This window comes from Aegilops tauschii, chromosome 1, assembly GCF_002575655.3.
Source record: "Aegilops tauschii subsp. strangulata cultivar AL8/78 chromosome 1, Aet v6.0, whole genome shotgun sequence".
In the NCBI taxonomy this organism is placed as follows: Eukaryota; Viridiplantae; Streptophyta; class Magnoliopsida; order Poales; family Poaceae; genus Aegilops; species Aegilops tauschii.
The window spans coordinates 40,514,475-40,524,088 of NC_053035.3; positions in this window are offsets into that span (position 1 = coordinate 40,514,475).

Consider the following 9,614-nt stretch of genomic DNA (forward strand, 5'->3'; position numbering starts at 1 on the left):
GAAGGCTTAGTGATGCCTACTACGCAACCTTCTTCTTGTAGACGTTGTTGGGCCTCCAAGTGCAGAGGTTTGTAGGACAATAGCAAATTTACCTCAAGTGGATGACCTAAGGTTTATCAATCCGTGGGAGGCGTAGGATGAAGATGGTCTCTCTTAAGCAACCCTGCAACCAAATAACAAAGAGTCTCTTGTGTCCCCAACACACCCAATACAATGGTAAATTGTATAGGTGCACTAGTTCGGCGAAGAGATGGTGATACAAGTGCAATATGGATGGTAGATATAGGTTTTTATAATCTGAAATTATAAAAACAGCAAGTTAACAAGTTATAAAACTGAGCGAAAACGGTATTACAATGCTTCGAAACAAGGCCTAGGGTTCATACTTTCACTAGTGCAAGTTCTCTCAACAATAATAACATAATTAGATCGTATAACAATCCCTCAACATGCAACAAAGAGTCACTCCAAAGTCACTGATAGCGGAGAACAAACGAAGAGATTATTGTAGGGTACGAAACCACCTCAAAGTTATTCTTTCCGATCAATCCATTGGGCTATTCCTATAAGTGTCCCAAACAGCCCTAGAGTTCGTAGTAAAATAACACCTTAAGACAACCTTAAGACACAAATCAACCAAAACCCTAATGTCACCTAGATACTCCAATGTCACCTCAAGTATCCGTGGGTATGATTATACGATATGCATCACACAATCTCAGATTCATCTATTCAACCAACACAAAGCACTTCAAAGAGTGCCCCAAAGTTTCTATCGGAGAGTCAAGATGAAAACGTGTGCCAACCCCTATGCATAAGTTCACAAGGTCACTGAACCCGCAAGTTGATCACCAAAACATACATCAAGTGGATCACGTGAATATCCCATTGTCACCACAGATAAGCACATGCAAGACATACATCAAGTGTTCTCAAATCCTTAAAGACTCAATCCGATAAGATAACTTCAAAGGGAAAACTCAATCCATTACAAGAGAGTAGAGGGGGAGAAACATCATAAGATCCAACTATAAAAGCAAAGCTTGCGATACATCAAGATTGTGCCGAATCAAGAACATGAGAGAGAGAGAGAGATCAAACACATAGCTACTGGTACATACCCTCAGCCCCGAGGGTGAACTACTCCCTCCTCGTCATGGAGAGCGCCGAGATGATGAAGATGGCCACTGGTGATGGATCCCCCCTCCGGCAGGGTGCCAGAACAGGGTCCCGATTGGTTTTTGGTGGCTACAGAGGCTTGTGGCGGCGGAACTCCCGATCTAGGTTTCTTTCTGGGGGTTTTTGTATTTATAGGAATTTTTGGCGTTGGTCTCATGTCAGGGGGATCTCCGAGTCGTCCACGAGATAGGGGGACAAGCCCAGGGGGTAGGGCGCGCCTTCCACCCTTGTGGACGGCTCGGGACTCTTATGGCCCAACTCTTTTACTCCGGGGGCTTCTTTTGGTCCATAAAAAATCATCAAAAATTGGCACGTCAATTGGACTCAGTTTGGTATTCCTTTTCTGTAAAACTCAAAAACAAGGAAAAAAACAGAAACTGGCACTGGGCTCTAGGTTAATAGGTTAGTCCCAAAAATCATATAAAACAACATATAAATGCATATAAAACATCCAAGATGGATAATATAATAGCATGGAACAATAAAAAATTATAGATACGTGGGAGACGTATCAAGCATCCCCAAGCTTAATTCCTGCTCGTCCTCGAGTAGGTAAATGATAAAAACAGAATTTTTGATGTGGAATGCTACCTAACATAATTATCAATGTAATTTTCTTTATTGTGGCATGAATGTTGACATCCGAAAGATTCAAGACAAAAGTTTAATATTGACATAAAAATAATAATACTTCAAGCATACTAACAAAGTAATCATGTCTTCTCAAAATAACTTGGCCAAGGAAAGTTCATCCCTACAAAATCATATAGTTTGGCTATGCTCCATCTTCGTCACACAAAATGTTCAAATCATGCACAACCCCGATGACAAGCCAAGCAATTGTTTCATACTTTAGTATTCTCAAACTTTTTCAACTTTCACGCAATACATGAGCGTGAGCCATGGACATAGCACTATAGGTGGAATAGAATGGTGGTTGTGGAGAAGACAAAAAAGTGGTCTCACATCAACTAGGCGTATTAATGGGCTATGGAGATGCCCATCAATAGATATCAATGTGAGTGAGTAGGGATTGCCATGCAACGGATGCGCTAGAGCTATAAATGTATGAAAGCTCAACAAAAGAAACTAAGTGGGTGTGCATCCAACTTGCTTGCTCACGAAGACCTAGGGCATTTTGAGGAAGCCCATTGTTGGAATATACAAGCCAAGTTATATAACGAAAATTCCCACTAGTATATGAAAGTGACAAAATAAGAGACTCTCTATCATGAAGATCACGGTGCTACTTTGAAGCACAAGTGTGGAAAAAGGATGGTAGCATTGTCCCTTCTCTCTTTTCTCTCATTTTTTTTGGTTTGGCTTCTTTGGCCTCTTTTTTCTTTGGCTTCTTTGGCCTTTTTTTTTCTCACACGGGACAATGCTCTAATAATGATGATCATCACACTTCTATTTATTTACAACTCAAGGATTACAACTCGATACTTAGAACAAAATATGACTCTATATGAGTGCCTCCGGCGGTGTACCGGGATGTGCAATGAATCAAGAGTGACATGTATGAAAAATTATGAATGGTGGCTTTTCCACATACGATGTCAACTACATGATCATGCAAGGCAATATGACAATGATGAAGCGTGTCATAATAAACGGAACGGTGGAAAGTTGCATGGAAATGTATCTCGGAATGGCTATGGAAATGCCATAATAGGTAGGTATGGTGGCTGTTTTGAGGAAGGTAAATGGTGGGTTTATTGTACCGGCGAAAGTTGCACGGTACTAGAGAGGCTAGCAATGGTGGAAGGGTGAGAGTGCGTATAACCCATGGACTCAACATTAGTCATAAAGAACTCACATACTTACTGCAAAAATCTACAAGTAATCAAAACCAAGCACTATGCGCATGCTCTTAGGGGGATAGATTGGTAGGAAAAGACCATCGCTCATCCCCGGCCGCCACTCATAAGGAAGACAATCAAAGAAACAACTCACGCTTCAAATTTGTTACACAACGGTTACCATACGTGCATGCTACGGGATTTGCAAACCTCAACACAAGTATTTCTCAAATTCACAATTACTCAACTAGCATGAATCTAATATCAATCTTCATATCTCAAAACAATCATCAAGCATCAAACTTCTCATAGTACTCAATGCACTTATATGAAAGTTTTTATTATACCCATCTTGGATCCCCATCATATTAGGAAGCAAATTACCATGCTGTTCTAAAAGACTCTCAAAATAATATAAGTGAAGCATGAGAGATCATCTATTTCTTCAAAATAAAACCACCGTCGTGCTCTAAAAAGATATAAGTGAAGCACTAGAGCAAATGACAAACTAGTCCTAAAGATATAAGTGAAGATCAATGAGTAGTCGAGTAACTATGTGAAGACTCTCTAACATTTAAGAATTTCAGATCTTGGGATATTATTCAAACAGCAAGCAAAACTAAATAAAATAAAATGAAGCTCTAAGCAAAACACATATCATGTAGTGAATAAAAATATAGCTCCAAGTAAAGTTACCGATGAACGAAGATGAAAGAGGGGACGCCATCCGGGGCATCCCCAAGCTTAGGCTCTTGGTTGTCCTTGAATATTACCTTGGGGTGCATTTGGCATCCCCAAGCTTAGGCTCTTGCCACTCCTTATTCCATAATCCATCGAATCTTTACCCAAAACTTGAAAACTTCACAACACAAAACTTAACAGAAAACTCGTAAGCTCCGTTAGTATAAGAAAATAAATCACCACTGAGGTACTGTTGTGAACTCATTCTAAATTCATATTGGTGTAATATCTACTGGATTCAAACTTCTCTATGGTTCATACCCTCCGATACTACTCATAGATTCATCAAAATAAGCAAACAACACATAGAAAACAGAATCAGTCAAAAACAGAACAGTCTGTAGTAATCTGTATCATTAGAATCCTTATGTAACTCCAAAAATTATGAGATAAATTGGCGGACCTGAGGAATTTGTCTATTAATCTTCTGCAAAAAGAATCAACTTAAAATCACTCTTTAGTAAAAAATGGCAGCTAATCTCGTGAGGGCAAAAGTTTCTGTTTTTTACAGCAAGATCGCAAAGACTTCACCCAAGTCTTCCCAAAGGTTCTACTTGGCACAAACACTAATTAAAACATAAACCACATATAAAAATAGGCTAGATTAATTATTTATTACTAAACAGGAGCAAAAAGCAAAGAACAAAAATAAAATTGGGTTGCCTCCCAACAAGCGCTAACGTTTAACGCCTCTAGCTAGGCATGATGATTTCAATGATGCTCACATAAAAGATAAGAATTGAAACATAAAGAGAGAATCATGAAGAATATGACTAGCACATTTAAGTCTAACCCACTTCCTATGCATAGGGATTTTTTTAGCAAACAACTTATGGGAACAATAATCAACTAGCATAGGAAAGCAAAACAAGCATAACTTCAAGATTTTAAGCACATAGAGAGGAAATTTGATATTATTGCAATTCCTACAAGCATATATTCCTTCCTCATAATAAGTTACAGTGGCATCATGAATGAATTCAACAATATAACCATCACATAAATCATTCTTTTCATGATCCCCAAGTAAATTAATTTTATTACTCTCCACATAAGCAAAATTCTTCTCATTCGGAATAGTGGGAGTATCATAAGAAACTCGAATACTATAAATTGTTTCCATATTAAAAGAGTAATGTTCAGAAAAAGGGTAATCATAATCATGACAAGTTTTATAAATATAATCATCACTATTTTTTATAGCATAAGTGTCATCACAATAATCATCATAAGTAGCAACTTTGTTCTCATCATAATCAATTGAAACCTCTTCCAAGATAGTGGAATCATTACTAAATAAAGTTGACACTCTTCCAAACCCACTTTCATCAATATAATCATCATAAATAGGAGGCATGCTTTCATCATAATAAATTTGCTCATCAAAACTTAGGGGACAAAAAATATCATCTTCATCAAACATAGCTTCCCCAAGCTTGTGGTTTTGCATATCATTAGCATCATGGAATTCATACTAACAACATTGCAATCATGCTCAACATACAAAGATTTAGTGCCAAGCATTCTAATGTCTTCTTCTTCTAGCACTTGAGCACAATTTTCCTTTCCATCATTTTCACGAAAGACATTAAAAAGATGAAGCATATGAGGCAACCTCAATTCCATATTTTTTTGTAGTTTTCTTTTATAAACTAAACTAGTGATAAAACAAGAAACTAAAAGATTTGATTGCAAGATCTAAAGATATATCTTCAAGCACTCACCTCCCCGGAAACGGCGCCAGAAAAGAGCTTGATGTCTACTACGCAACCTTCTTCTTGTAGACGTTGTTGGGCCTCCAAGTGCAGAGGTTTGCAGGACAATAGAAAATTTCCCTCAAGTGGATGACCTAAGGTTTATCAATCCGTGGGAGGCGTAGGATGAAGATGGTCTCTCTCAAGCAACCCTACAACCAAATAACAAAGAGTCTCTTGTGTCCCTGTAACACCCCGGATGTAACTTTCCATATTTGTAACTCCAACTCTCGCCATTTTCGGCTTTGTATTATGATATTCCCTCCGTGGTCGGGTTTTTTCTTTCGTTTTGCATTTTGTCCATGTCATGCATTCCATATCATGTCATCATGTGCATTGCATTTGCATACGTGTTCGTCTCACGCATCCGAGCATTTTCCCCGTTGTCCGTTTTGCAATCCGGCGCTCCCATCTCCTCCGGCGCACCCCTCTTGTTTCTCTTTCGTGAGCGGGTGTCAAACGTTCTCGGAATGGACCGAGGCTTCTCAAGTGGCCTTGGTATACCACCGGTAGACCACCGGTCAAGTTTCGTTCCATTTGGAGGTCGTTTGGTACTCCAACGGTTAACCGGGTAACCGCAGATGCCTTCTGTGTGTTCCAGCAAAAACCCCCTCTCAAACCAGCCCAAAACCCACCAAACTCTCTTCCATGCTGTAGGTCGTTCGATCACGATCGTGTGGGCGAAAACCGCACCTCATTTGGACTCTCCTAGCTCCTTATACCTATAAATATGTGAGACCTCCCGTATACTTTCGCAGACGAAACCCTAACCACCTTCCTCTCCGCGGCCGGACGCGTCGAGCCGCCGCCGGACGAAGCCCGCAGCCACTCGCGCGTTGACACGTGGCAGCCGCGCCGCCGCCCGTACCCCGCGCCGCCGCGGCCCGCCGAGGCCCGGGGCCGGCCCCCGCGGCCCACGGCGCCCCGTCGCCCGCGCCTGCCTCCTCCCCCGCGGCCGCCGCTCGGGTGCCCTGCCGCCCGCTCCGGCGTGCTCCGCCGCCGCCCGCCGACCGACCTCGCCGCGCCTCACCGCCGTGCTCGCCGCCCTCCCTCCGGGCGCCGCGCCTTTCCTCCCTCCGGTCGCCGCCCGCCTCCTCCTCCTCCCTCGCCCGAGCTCCGGCGAGCTCGAGGAGCAACTCCGGCGAGCTCGAGGAGCAACTCCGGCGAACTACTCCCCGATCCAGATCCACCGTACGAGAAGGTTGACTTTCCCGAACCCCGAAAATATTCTATCATTTTCTGTCATAGCATGTGCACCTGTTCATAGCATCGTAACTTTCTGTTTATAGCTCCGTTTCGCGCGTGTAATATATCGATTTGTTCGTCTCTTGATGCTCTACATTTTGTTCAATTGCACCATGTTCATTAGAGGCCATCTTGATGCCCAAATCTCTGTTGCAAGAGTGCTAGTTGCTGTTATCTACTGGTTCTTGGCAGAACTTGGAGATTTGTTATTTTTGTATCATTTAATATGTGCATCTTATGGGCATGAGCTCTACATGTGTTTTGTTGTATGCCATGCCATCTTTCCAGGGGTGTATGCCATGTATTTTTGTGATCTCTGTGGTGACTAGCACAAGCATGCAAACTAGGCTCCGTAATGTTTCTGATTTCAGGGACTTAGTAATTTCTCTAAGTCCTTGTCTGCTGTTATTTTGTTGCCATGTAAACTTGATGCTACAGAGAGTTTCATGCATATTTTGGAGATGTTCATTAAGGATGTTTTGTAGATATTGTTGTAATTGATCCATTCCTGCACTTGTTTGTAATTATGGAGTGCCATAGCATGACTCAATCTTGCTCTACGTTTGCTATAAAATATTTCTGGCAGATTGTTTACGTGTTATTCAATTTTGCCAAGCTTGTTGTAGTTGATCTATACATGCTATGTATTTGTTCTTGCCATGTATAGCTTTATAAACATGCCATCTTGCTGTAGGTATGCTTATTTTGTCATGAATTGCCTTGTGGTGAGTGCATCAAGCTCATTAAGATGCCTTCATATTATTATTTCTGCCATGCTCTGTTTTCTGCAAAGTCTGAAACCTGTTAACGAAACTTGCTATGTTTACTTGGTTGCCATCATATCTTATGGTCCTTTTTGGCTTATGGTCAGTAAGGGACTTTTGTCATATGCATTTAGTAGAACACTGCCATGCCTTGTTTTGCCATGATAGGTTCCTGTAGCATGTTGTTTTCATGCTCTGAACGTTGCTACATGATGTTGTTTCAGGCAAGTCTGTGATCCTGTTATCTTTTGCACTTTTGCCATGCTTGTTTGAGCTTGTTATGTTGTGATCTAGCCGTAGCTCAGTGTTCATCTTTTGTCAAGCATCTCCTGTAGATTACTGCCATATACTTTGTTGCTACGTTGGAGTGCTGTAGCATTGTTACTTGTTGCATTCTAAGTGCTATCTTGCTGTTAATCACAGATTCGTGTCATTCTTGTTTTGCTTGCCATTTGCAAACCGTGCATCCGTTTCCGGTGATCTTTATATCGATTTCGACCGAAATCATCTCATCTTTCCAGTGGCATGCTTGGTTTGCCAAGTTACTGCCTTGTTCATTATTTTTCGTCCGGAGCACGCATATGCATCGCATATCATGTCTCGCATATCATACATGTTTTGCATCATGTTGCTTGTGCATTTCTCGTGATTGATTGTGGTTCTGTTGCTTGTGTTCTTGTCTTGGGTAGAGCCGGGAGACGAGTTCGTGAATGAGGAACCTGTTGAGTACGCTTACGAGGATCAAGCTTTCGACAACTCTGAGAACCTTGCAGGCAAGATGACCACCCCTCGAAATCACTTCTATCTTTGCTGTGCTAGTTGTTCGTTCTATTGCCATGCTGCGCTACCTACCACTTGCTATATCATGTCTCCTATATTGCCATGTCAGCCTCTAACCATCCTTTCCTAGCAAACCGTTGTTTGGCTAAGTTACCGCTTTTGCTCAGCCCTTCTTATAGCGTTGCTAGTTGCAGGTGAAGTTGAAGCTGGTTCCATGTTGGAACATGGATATGTTGGGATATCACAATATCTCTTATTTAATTAATGCATCTATATATATTTTGGTAAAGGGTGGAAGGCTCGGCCTTATGCCTGGTGTTTTGTTTCACTCTTGCCGCCCTAGTTTCTGTCATACCGGTATTATTTTCCTTGAGTTTGCGTTCCTTACGCGGTTGGGTGATTTATGGGACCCCCTTGACAGTTCGCCTTGAATAAAACTCCTCCAGCAAGGCCCAACCTTGGTTTTACCATTTGCTTCCCCCGGGTTTTCGCGAGCCCGAGGGTCATCTTTATTTTAACCCCCGGACCAGTGCTCCTTCGAGTGCTGGCCCAAACCGAGCGATGTCCGGCGCCCCTGGGCAACCAGGGTCTATGCCAACCCGACGTCTGGCTCATCCGTTGTGCCCTGAGAACGAGATATGTGCAGCTCCTATCGGGATTTGTCGGCACATTCGGGTGGCTTTGCTGGTCTTATTTTACCATTGTCGAAATGTTTTGTAAACCGGGATTCCGAGACGGATCGGGTCTTTCCGGGAGAAGATTTATCCTTTGTTGACCGTGAGAGGTTATGATGGGCTAAGTTGGGACACCCCTGCAGGGTATTATCTTTCAAAAGCCGTGCCCGCGGTTATGAGGCAGATGGGAATTTGTTAATGTCCGGTTGTAGAGAACTTGTCACTTGACCCAATTAAAATACATCAACTGTGTGTGTAGCCGTGATGGTCTCTTCTCGGCGGAGTCCGGGAAGTGGACACGGAATGGGTTATGAATGACGTAAGTAGGAGTTCAGGATCACTTCTTGGTCATTGCTAGATGACGACCGTTCCGTTGCTTCTCTTCTTGCTCTCATTTGCGTATGTTAGCCACCATATATGCTTATTGCATGCTGCAGCTCCACCTCATTACACCATCCGCTCCTATAAGCTTAAATAGTCTTGATCTCGCGGGTGTGAGATTGCTGAGTCCTCGTGACTCACAGATTCTACCAAAACAGTTGCAGGTGCCGACGATGCCAGTGCAGATGATGGGGTCGATCTCAAGTGGGAGTTCGACGAGGAACGTGGTCGTTACTATGTGTCTTTTCCTGATGATCAGTAGTGGAGCCCAGTTGGGACGATCGGGGATCTAGC